Genomic DNA, 12,991 nt, shown 5'->3' with positions numbered 1-12,991 from the left:
TTATCTTCATCTTTATCAGGTTCAATTTTAAGTCTCATAGTTATCCTATTTAATCTAGCTTTCCTTAAGTGAATTGTCATGCATGATTTCCACTCAAAGTAATTTTATGGAGTTAGGATGGGCATATTTGTTTGATCCATGATGAAGAAATGCAGAGAAGAAATACCAAAGAAAATAGCCCTCGCTTTTCACTCAATCAAAGAACCCCCTGTTGGCGCTCAAAATTGCCTTCCTGATTTTGAGCACCATTGAAAAAATCAAGCCCTTAAACGCTTTTAAAATGCATATGTGCCTGGTTGTACCCGGCTGTCCATTTTTTAGACCCCTAAGGTGTTTAATGCTTCTAGCACCTTTCATTCAGCATGCCTAAACATTTTGTGAAGATAAATTGAGTTTCTGAGTCATTTGGCAAAGTTTTGTTTTGAGCTAGTATCAATTTTGCATTTTCACCTAAGTGTCAAACAACGACAGGAGGCTTTTTTTGTAAATGAATATCTCGCATCCAAAAATGTGTCATGACTTGCCATTTTGAGAATGTCTAGTATCCATACTTAAGAGCCTATGTTTCAGATTTTGAATCATTTTGAGTCTGTTTGACTAGGTTTTGAATCCCTCAAAGTTGGCCAGTTACTGTTTTTATGCTTTTGCACTTTGCACCTATTTCTAGGAGGCCCTGTTTGACACATTGTAACTTTTGACCAGTTGACCAAAATGCTAAAATTCCTTTTGCATTGCTTTTCAAACATCAAAGAATTCCTATGTTTCAATTTTCAAGTCTTGATGAATCCGTTTGATTAGTTTTCAAACGTGATTCCAAACGCAATTTATAACTTTTTACTGGTGTTAGCATTTGCAGATTATTTGGTACCCCTATTCAGGACATTATAACTTGAGATCCGTGATTGCTTAGATCAAATGGTTTGTTCCCCTATGTTATACTCTAAAAATACTATAACTGTGTCAGTTTTTAAGCTTTGACGAATCCGTCTTCACGCTTTACTGGGATCATTCCATTCACAAAAAAATGTTGTTTTACTAATGTTCCTGTCTTGCAAATCCAAGTAGTCAGCTTCAGATGCTTGCAAAATTCGACCTGTGTTTTGTCATGAGCCAAAATTGTAGAATCATACCATCCTCATGACAGGGAAACAATTCCCTAGATTTCAAATCCCCAAGTGCCCATTTGTTCAATTTTCCAGGCCATTTCCAAACACACTTTCCAGTTTTCTAACATGTTTTTCTATAGGTGAATTTAAGTTGGCAACTTCAGAGGTCAATATCTTTTGACGTTGATGTCGTCATGTAATGAGATCTGGTAGGCCCGTTGAACATGTCAGAGAGAGCAGAGATCATGAGATTCAAAGCTTGGTTAGTTGTTCGGGTCAGTTTTTAAAGGCAGTCAATGGACCTTCTGGCACCAAATTTGCAATTTACAAAAGTTGAAGTTACATGCAAAGAGGGAATTTGCAAGTGATAGTTATGAAGCCGCAGACAAAAGAGGAAAATGGTGTTGCTTTAATGGAGCACATTTTCAATAGAGGCATCACTGTTTTTGATACTATAGACATGTATGGACCTTTCTCAAATGAGGTTCTGGTTGGCAAGGTTTTGAAAGACTGCCTTAGGAGAAAGTTCAACTTGTTACAAGGTTTGGCAACATCAGAAGTGTTAAGAGTATAATTCGCATTTTGAACTTCAAGATTTAGAATGTGAAAAGCTAGAGGGTATACTTGAAGCCAACCAACTTGTCTTCCCTGAAGTCGGAGCTTTTGCAACAGTCATGAACATTTGAAACATATCATAGAATTCTAAGATCATTGGTTATTGGATTCGTTGAGAAACAAAAATCATTATAAAGTTTGAACCATACATCAAATGCTATATTCAAACAAGAAGTCATTTAATGATTGTTACCCATACATATAAAAATGAAAGAGATTGTGGAATACATGGCTGGCAGGCACATTAAAAAGAGCAACCAGGAAAACCGTAGCAACAAAACTAAAGGAAGCTAGGTCAGAGCAAAGGGCCCACACCTTGTTAAAAGTAAGCAGCCTCAAGAGAAAGCCATGCTTTCTTATAAACATTTCTAAATAGAACACACATTGGAGAGTATCACAATTTGAAAAACTGTGGTCTGTAATACCTACACAAAACAAGTGAAAGGCTCACACAACGTGATTAACAAGAAACCACGCAGACCATTCAAGAGCATTATTGTATGATTAATATTGATAGAACATATGATCTCCTCAGTTTTCTCTGGCCTGCAGTTATTGAGGCAATGCCGACAATCAGCGCCAAAGTTAAAGAAAGTAAAGAGCTCCATAATCGGCAGTTGATCACAACATTAAGATGCATCATTAATTCAAAGCCCCCACATTTTAAAAAGAAGAGACCCAAGACACTATGTGTTTGGGGAGTCAATGATAGGAGAAGTTCTCTATTAGCGTTTGAAGAGGAGGAGACTACTTCTTACAAAGAAAGTGGGTAGCGCAGGTCAAAAATGGAGGAAGACATATTAAAAAGTGAGTTCACATGCACAAGAGTCTTCACGCCATTAAAAAAAAGATTACTCAAGTAGACCCACATTAAAAGAGGAGTCGATTTTAAACAATACAGGCAGCCCACGCAAATTTGAAAGGCGCCAAAGATGCCCAGTGTTGCAAATAAAAAAAATAGGCAGGGGAGTCGGCAACAAAAGTCTGCAAGGTCTCCACGTTCAGAGGTAGTGGTTTTGAGGAAAATACAAAGTGTTTATCCCACATTCTATGTGGGGATGTATTCAGCAGCCTTTAAGTACTAACGCACACAAAGTGCATAGTGTCTAGTGAAAAGGGCTTTTGGAAGCCGAACGCATGTGGAAGGTGGGGTCGGGATGTGACGTCAGCTGGATGCAAATAAAATAAAATTAAAAAAAAAATGCTATAAAGATGACATGGCGTCGAAAACCAAGATGCGACCAGATGAGGACACATGTCCGGATCCGACGCATTCCGCATCTCCACAATATGAAGTTGCGCTCGGTTTAAATAATGCGAGAATGCGGGCAGTTGACACATGGCGATGGAGCAGGAAGGTAGGTGACGTAGCAGGCCAGGGGTAATGAGGTGGCGAATAAGCCAGCCAATCAGGGGCTGCCACATGGTAGCCGGGTGGCGCCCAATGGGCCCAATATGAAACATAGAGAAAAATTGAAATACAAAAAATAATAATTTTAAATTATTATTCCAAAAAATGGTTTACACGTCAAAAATTTTGAATTTCAAATGGGGATATTTGTTCTAAAGTTTTAACTTTAGATAAATTTAAAACTTTCAAATTTTAAATTTAAAAGTTGCAAACTTTGAGTTTCTACTGGAGGAGTCATTTTCAAAATGAGATTCTGGGCATTTTTGAGAGGCTAGATATGAACTCCAATATACCGCCAGAATTGGGAAAAAATGAACTATCTAATTTCAGAGTCATTTTTTGCATAGGTAGTAGTTGGCTCAAGCTATAAGAGTTTTTCTTTCGGGTACCTGAATTGCAACCGTTTTTAGACCAAGAAGTTCAGTTGTGTTTTTTGGCAAGTTAATAGCTTGAATATGCATAAAAGACAAGGAGAATTCAGCTGGGGGCATTTTTGAGTTAGTTAGATGAAGTTTTATCAGCATTTTGATGTAAATTAGATATTTAGCAAATCATGGATTTCATCATTCAGCTGTAGATATTTTGCAAATCAGTTACAAGGCAATGATGAAATCAAATCAGATCAAATGGTAGAGAGATGAAAGAGGTTTTCAGTTGCAAGATGGGATTCCAAATGGACACTTGTCGTCTTCAGTTTCAATCTGGGAATTTTTTCTCTTCTATATTTTTCTTTCTTTCTATCATGGTGGGGGTTCCAGTCTAGGGAGAAAAACCAGTCACTACTGAGATACCAAATTTTGGATCCAGTTTTGATATGTTCCCATACTGTGATACCACATATTTTCTTCAACAATTTCTCTCATGTGAATGGAAGTAGGAAGATAAATATAGATAGTTCAGATCTATTAGGTTGTTTCATGTCTTTCATTTCATGCATATGATTGTATATTTTCAAGGAAATAATGCAAAGAGCAGCAGATAATTAAGTTTCAGTTGAATCTTGTCTCCATTCTCATTGAATTTCAATGTTTTACGATCTCTGAACAAAGAGTTTAGGTCATAGTTGCAGTCCCCTAAGACTGTATGTTGTTTCATTATTGCTGATAGTTCAAGGAATTGTGTAAATACTTCATAGAAATCAACAGGGTTGTAGATTTATTGAGGAGGATATCAGGTAAGAACGAGATTTTAAAATGAACATAGATGTCTATTTACAAGTTAAATAGATAGATCTATATCTGAAGATACACACATGTCTCAGATATTCATATGTATGTTTGTGATCCATGAATTTGCCCAATGGACTAGGCACTGATCAGCTACAGGGTCATTACTTTCTCACTACTGCATATCTAAGGGTTGTTGAAATCAACATCAAAATTAAACGCTTTTCCCCTTTCATGTTGAAGAGCTATCATAGAATGCCCTCACTCAGCTTATGAGGTTCATAGATCTGCATCTAGCTATCGTAGGTCTGTGTTATTTCATGAGTTCTTAGGAGAAATAAGGGTTTTGTCTGCTTTGAATAGATTTAGTGTATGCTTTGACAACTGGTACCATATAAAGAATCTACAAGTCTACCTGCCTAGGTTTTGCAGAGCCTGAAGTAGAAGAAGGGTCATGCCTTATAGTTGGTCCTGTGTTTGAAATGATATGTTGATAATGGGAGTTAGCTGCCCCTAGATGTGTCATATTCTCATGGGGATAATTGGAAATGGGTAACATTTTCAAACACCAACACCCCCCTCAAAGAAATATAAATTGGCACTTTATTTTAGTACATTTACAACTACCACTAAGTGGTCTTGATTTCAATGCATTACAAAACCCTCATGAAGAGCATATGCTGAAAGTGAAACTTGGGAACATTAATAAAGGAAGCAAATAGTACCACTACAATCTATTTGAAAAATTATGCACTTTCAAAAAAACAATCGCCTTGATACGAGGTTGTATGAGAAAGTTATGATCCTCTAAAGTTTCAAAAAGGAGAACTGCGCACAATCATGACTGAGAATCTACAATTTTTGAAGAATTCATGCATGAAAATCAAAAAAAAACTCCACTAGTGGATAGAGCACAAAAAATAGCCAAGGTCATAACAAGAATCATCAAAATCAAAGTCCATATGAGCAAGAATGAGACATTTAAAAACTGCATTCAAATTTGTGACCACCAATGGAGAGGAGTATGGCTATAGCTTTCTGTGCTCGATTCTACAAAATATAGAGCTTGCATGTAAAAATAAAAAAATGCCTAGATAGTTTTTTGGTGCTGCGAACAAAACCTAGAAAACAATTTTCTTGCTGATGTACAAAAGATGTTGTTGTAGTGTAAATTAGATGCCTTTAATAATAAAAAATGGCTCCAAAAATCAAGAAATGATCCCAACAACCAAAATATGACATGCAAATGCTAGAACAACTTCCTAAGTCCATCAATGACATTTTGAAACCTACAATATTGATTGAAAACTCTAAATATGCACATTGGTTGTCAGATTTGAGATTGAAACCCAGAGAAAAAATATTTTTATCAAACTTTTCTAATTGTCAAGATCATCCAAAGATACAAGAGAAGAGCATAACTCAATTTTCAAAAAAACTACAATAAGATTTATTACCCCCCCCCGCCCAAATCTCTCAAATAAGGAAACTAAAGTCTACTCTTGCACATAGAAAAGGTCTGATACCATGTTAGAATTTGAAAAGATTGATAACTCAGAAAACTAGTGCAAAGAATAGATATCTAAAGTATGAATGCAATGGATAAAATCAAAATAGCAACATAGATTTAGTCTCCAAGAGAGTAATGCAAATGCTGGAAGCAAAATAGCATTAAGAAGATGCAAATGAAACCAATTACAAATACAAGTCAAGTAGCATGCCTATAAAGACTAGGAAGAGGGAGGAGGTGACAACAATGACAAATGAAAATCAACCATCTATCAGACTAAAGATAGCAAAGTATCTTCCTAAGATAGATAATGGATGCACATATGTAGGAATGTGACACCTCACAACCACTTTCTAAATAAGACATGCTTTATTAACCTAAGCAAGATTATTAAAAGTGCACGAAAAAACTAGCAATTCAGAGAAAAATAAATAACCCACTAGAAAATAAAAAAAGTTACAAGCATATCATCAACATATAAACATAAAATAATATAGCTATCATCATCCAACCTCTTAAAATAAACACAATGATTTGAATGACACCTACTATATTCATGCTCATGCATAAAACTATAAAATTTTTAGATACCATTGCCGAGGTGCTTTCTTTAAGCCATATAATTTTTTTTTCAATTTGCACACTAAGTTTTTCTTACCTTTGACCTCAAATCCCTGTGGCTGAGCTATATATATCTCTTCATCCAAATCACCATGAAGGAAGGTTATTTAACATCAAGCTACTCTAAAAGAAAATCTCTAGTAGCCACAATACTTAAAATAGTATAGATAGAAGTCATTTTAAAAACAATAGAAAATATCTCATCAAAATCAATGCCCTTTTTTTGTGAAAATCCTTTTATAACTAACCTAGCTTTAAATCTTTTCTTACCTCCATCTTCTTCTTTTAACCTGTAGACCCACTTATTTTGTAAAGTCCTTTTACCTATAGGCAATTTGCATAAATTCCAAGTCTTATTTTTTAGCAAAGATTCCATTTCTTCTTTCATTGTAGACTCCCACTTAATCTTAGTATCCACCTACATAGCTTCATCATCACATTCAAGTTCACTAACATCAGTAAGTAAAATAGAATACAAAGAGGGAGAAAATCTTTCTAGAGGACTAATTTGCCTCATTAATCATCTAATTCACTGGTGTGTGTGGTATTTTTTGTTGTGATTGTTGTACATCATGAGGAATGGCTAGAATATCATCATTTGGAGTATCATCCAGCACTACATAATCATCTTCTTTCTTCTCATGTTGCTGCAACAAATCTTTATACAATACTTTCTCATTGAATATGACATCCCCACTTCTTACAATTTTATGATTTTCAAAATCCCAAAGCCTATAACCAAATTCATTAATGCCATATCCAACAAATTCTATTTTTAGAATCTATATGAGAAAATTCTTCACAACTGAAACTTTTGAGAAAGAATAACTCACCTTCTTACCAGTCCATGCTTCCTCTAGAATACCACAACCCAAAGGAGTAAAGGGACCTCTATTAATCAAATATATAGTAGTATTGATAGCCTCTACCTACATGTGTAAGGGAAACCCAACATGCAACCTCATGCTCCTTGCATGCTCCATTATAGTCCTATTCATGTATTCTGCCGCTCTATTTTCCTATGGAGTCCTTGGAACAATTTTCTATCTACAAATACCATTAGTGGAGCAATAATATTCAAATTCATGATTGCAATAATCATCACCATTATTAGATCTGATACATTTTAATTTTTTACCAGTCTCATTTTCAACCAAGCATTTCCATTTCTTGAAAGTTTGAAATACATCAATTTTTTATGTAAGGAAATAAATCCATACTTTTCTAGTTGCATCATCAATAAAGGTAACATAATAGTGAGCGCCACTAAGGGAAGATACTTGAGTTAATCCCTATACATCGGTATGCACAAGTTCTAATATCTCCTTTTTATTTTCCTTCCCAGTCTTCACAAAACTCACTCTCTTTTGTTTTTCATACACACAACTTTCATAGAAATCCATATTGATGCATTTCAGACCTTGTAAAACTTTCTTTGAATGAAGTACTTTCATACATTTCTCACTCATGTGCCTAGGTCAGTTGTGCCATAGCACTATATAAAAATTTATAGTAGCTATTTTTTCTCCCTACTCAATTGCATCAATTGTTCTTTAATATTCATTTATCTCTAAAACAATTAAAGTAGAAGGAACAATATGACCTGTACAAAGATATAAGGTACCTACTTTCACACCTTTTTCTACTGTAAAGGAACCATTTGAAACCTTCTAATTTTTATCATTAAAAGTAACTACACAACCCTTATCACTAAGTTTTTCTGCTGAAATTAAATTCCTACTGAGCTTTGGAACATGTCTTACCTCGTGTAGTAGCCAATGATTCCCATTCTACAACTTAATCTTAACTTTTTCCTTTCAAACAATCTGATAAGGTTCATTATCCCCCAAATAAACAAGTCCAAAATCTCCTTGGACATAATCAATAAAATAACCTCTATGAGGTGTAGCATGAAATGAAGCACCAGAATCTAAAACCCATGAATCATCAACACTTTCTAACACTAGTAGAATTTTGGTAACTAAATGACCATATGACTAAAATATTTAGTCATGAGACTAAAAATTTTAGTCACATGACTAAATGTGATTACATTATAGTAATATTTTGATATTTATATGAATATGTGACTAAATAAATGACTAAGTTGATTATCAGGTAAAATTATAAGGCTAGACAAAGATAAGTAACTAAATAAATGATCAAATAAATGACTAAATAATTGGTCACTACTAATCAGACACCCAAAACAAAAGACTAAATGAATGATGAATGATTTTTTTATCATATTAGTACATTCTTAAAAAAATTCATAACTTTTATTACTCCCCAATTGAGCTCATGTCATTCAATACATAATTATTAGTTAACTCCCTTGAATGCCCACTCAACTAATAGTGAACTAAAGATAAACTCAAAATCTCCCTGATTTGCACCTGAACTCCTCAAAATTTATATCTAAAATCTTGAACAAAATAAAAAAATCTCCATGCACTCAAAAGAAAATTCCAAGTCCATCTCTACATATCAAAAAGATTAATTATCAATTAAGTATTTTATAATGTCAACATATAATGTATATTAATCACATTAACGTCATGTAATAACCATCTTTATAAAATACAATGTTATTTTTATTATCATTATAATTTAACATTTTTGTATTTAGTAAATAGTGAGAACCAATTTAAATTAATGAGTACTAAACATTGAAATAAAATAATTTTATAATAAATACAATAAATATTTATGATTTAAATATATTTACAAGAAAGGTATTTACTATTCGCATAGGAGGAGCTAAATATTAGGTTCTACTAGTCCAAATTGTATAAAAATCAATGAACTACTATCAAATCATCACAAGTCATGGATTTTTTTCATTTTCTTTTTGTATGCAGTATTTTAATTCTATCATATCATTGTTAATTTCAAGTATTATCATTTAGATTGCATTGTCTTAAAAGTCCAATAAGTACCTATTTACATTCTTGTTAAACGGTATGTTAGTTAAATAAATCTAACTCATTTAGATTATTTGATAGAAATACAATATTTAAATAAATATTTCAAAATTTTAAAAAAATTTGAGGTTTTTAATTATTATAATAATATCTTAAGGTAGTAAATAAAAAATATAATTATTATAAGATTCAATATTTTTTACATAGTGTATTATTTTAAATTACTTTTTAACATATATGATATTGGTAGATCACTTCATGATGATAGTTGGAGGTAGTTAGAGGAATAGAATTCCTTCAAGAATTCAATTGATTAAAAAATAAAATAATAAATATAAGAGAAAATTTTATTAATGGACACAATTTTTTTATCAAAATAGTTAGTCATGAATACTAATAAAAGAAAAGAAAGTTCTTGTACAACAAAAACTCTTAATATGTATTAGAATATCTAGTTTAACTAATATAGTTTATAATTTTTAATATAAATTTGATATTTTTTTTCTTCATTTCAATAAAAATGTCTATATCACATATATTTTAGTTAAAGAGTTCAACTAAAAATTTCAAAGCAATGCAACTTTCCAAATTCTAAGATGCACCTCTATAATTCTCGACAGTGATCATTTTTCAAAACTTCCATGGAGCTTCATATGGGAAAAATTAGGGTTTGTGTGTACCATTAGGTATTTTCTATTAGTGAAGCATATTGTAATAATATAAAATGTTAGAAGGAAATTTATATGGTCTTTGTTATTATTTTCTTACTGAGTGTAATAGATTTTTATTTTTTAAATTCTCCTTCATTTTAAAAATATTAAAAATATTATGTGATAAAAAAATTGAAGTAAAAAATATAATGTTATTTTAATTTTTAATTTTACATGGAGTAACTATCTCCTTAAGCTTATATTATACTTGCTGAAGGTTTCACAAATGGGTTTGGGTATAAACATGGAGAAAACTCTATCAAGCTGGAGTAGTATTGGAATGAGTGACCTCCCATGAAGTCTTGGTGCTTCACCTCTGTGAGCATCACCTAGATCCAATGAGTGATAAGTGTTCCATTTATTCTTATGAGAGATGCATTCATGTGGAGTCACTACACATGAAACATGGGTCAATGAGTTTGACTAAAAAACTACACAGTTAAATCCTGATAGCAATATAAGAATAATAAAGGACACTGTCCTTACTACCTTGTGACCAAAAAAAAATAGAGCCATACATCATATTTTCTAAGAGCCTAAATACCTAAAAAATTATCACCCTTCTCATTGACTAGGCCCAACCTCTAGGGGAACTTGTTCATGTAGAGTGATATGCACAAGAGCCTCCCTACTAGTAAGTAGGATGATCAAACAAAATTTACAAAGTATTACAAAAATCAAGGACATCCAATAGTATTAGAATTCATGTTGTCCATGAGTATTTCAGATTATTTTGTAGTAAATTAGTAATGTCAAATTCATAAAAATATAATCCCAACTCCAATAGTGAAAGAAGCTCAACAAAATAACCACTTGAGGAAAGCTTGATTTATTATGGAATCCTTCAATTAGAAGCTCAACATCATTCTAGTCGAAAAAAAACTGATGCAAATACAAAATGTAAGATAGTGAATAGAAAAATATTGCATGTAAGATAATGTGCAAAAATTGTATGACCAAATTAGCAAGTGGGAGGAGTTACAAATAATAAAAATACATATTGAAATGTGCGTAAAGCTAATGTTGGTTGGGAAAGATTGAAAGAAGGGATGTCATTTCAAAAGCAAGATATGCTTATAATTAAAAGTTGAATGTACAAGATACTATCATTTATCTTCTTCTTCATCTTTATCTCTTTTTATCTCTCTTTGTTTCTCTTGATCCTTGTACACCCTGTACATATTGAACTATATCTTCCTCTCTCCTTATTGCAACCTTCACATGAGCTTATTAGTAAATAACATACTTATCTCTTGATTTAAAGGTTTTAGTTTAATCATGTTTGGATCCCTATATGTGGATGCATAGTTAATTCAAAGCTATGCATTATCCATTTAACCCTTTAATACAAAAAAAAAAAAATCTTAGTGATAGAAAAAGTAAACTCATTACTCTACAAAAGTACACATAGAAAATAATTTACACTAATTTAGTTTCCATACCACTTTAGCAACCCATTGCAAACTAAGGCATGCTTACTAGTTATTGACAATTTAGTTGATATGTTATTGGCTAGGTGGATCTCTATAGAAAAACAATCACATGGTCACCAAAATCATTTAAAGTCAGAAAACACAATATTGTTCCCAGTCACGAGAAGTTCTCTAAACAATTTGCTAAAAAAAGTGAGGGAGGAAAAAGTTTTAGTCAAAGCTCATGGAGTTTGGGGCTACAGGTTGTGGAACAATATCACATAGGATATACTTTTGGAGGCATTGGAGTCTATAATGAGTTACGCGGATGATCCAAGGAAAAAGAATGATATTTAATATGGTAAAATGTGTTGTATTAAAACATCTTTTGTCAGAGGTGAAATCCTATAAGTCTAGTTCAAGTGTTCATGTTTTATCCATTTACTCTTGAAAATAGTTGTTAGTTATTCATATATTGTTTATTATTTTTTAATTTTCAAAAGAAACTGTGTACCAAGATAAACTTCCTATATGATAAAAAAATAAGGATACGATTTATCGTTATGCTATAGCATCTCCATAGAACTGACAATCATATTTTTGTTGAAGATAAAGATAATCACATTGTTGTGTTAGAGTACATTATGAAAACTTAGTTTATTACTCTAATTTATTAATCCAAATTGTTAGAGTTAATTAGTTTTTAGGTAATCAACTTAATATAAACTACCCTTTGATAAATCGTAGCAATATCTCACTAGTATAATTGATTTATATATAATGACGTAAATCTAATAAATATAATGAAATAGCTATAAAATATATTACTTGTTATATTAAATAGATCATGAATATTTGTTAATAATTATAATTTTATAAAATATTATTTATTTATCCACTTCAACCAATATATGCTGAACTTTCATTGGTTAATGGAAGTGGCTATGCAACTGACCAAATGCCTTATCTACAAATAAAAAATGGTAAAAATGATGTCGAAAAATTTAAAAAGATGTCATGGAAGGCAGATGGAAATAGGTTGCAGCAAAGGAAGCACAGACTAAGAAACCAACATTGTGGTACATCCTTTAAAATTGCCTGTGCAGTGGGTGAGATGGATAAAGGGATTATAGTGATGCAGTGAGGATGATGCTAAATGACCTGCAATCTCCTAATAATAGCTCTCCAAGGTAAAAAAAAATTTCACTTGCTTCTTTGAGGAACTCGCATAGGAAACCTAGCAGATGAAAAGGAAATGCAGATTTGCTTGTGTAAAGGCTATTCATGAGGTTAGTTTTTAACGGTATTGTTGACGAATTTAATTTCTTTGCCAACTTGTGTATTGAAATAGGGTATGGACATCAGTTGATATCTAAGGTATGTAAATTTTTAAATTGAATACTTAATGTCATCTCAACCAGAAATCTTTTAATAGAATATTTAATGTCATCTCAACTAGCATACAAATTGTGTAAACTATTTGACAAAATTCATCAAAGAAATTTACCAATAAATG

The 12,991-nt window shown here is 32.2% G+C and overlaps 1 pseudogene; it reads left to right on the top strand.

The window, feature by feature from the left end:
- Nucleotides 1-2,938: 2,938 nt before the first annotated feature.
- The window catches only part of LOC149537662 (protein TUNICAMYCIN INDUCED 1-like), a 31,051-nt pseudogene continuing 20,998 nt past the window's right edge, over nucleotides 2,939-12,991 (top strand).

This window comes from Cupressus sempervirens, chromosome 9 (assembly GCF_028749045.1).
Source record: "Cupressus sempervirens isolate cs-2001-9-10 chromosome 9, ASM2874904v1, whole genome shotgun sequence".
In the NCBI taxonomy this organism is placed as follows: domain Eukaryota; kingdom Viridiplantae; phylum Streptophyta; class Pinopsida; order Cupressales; family Cupressaceae; genus Cupressus; species Cupressus sempervirens.
Note: the sequence above shows the minus strand (reverse complement) of the source record. Positions and strands in the feature narration are given on the sequence as shown.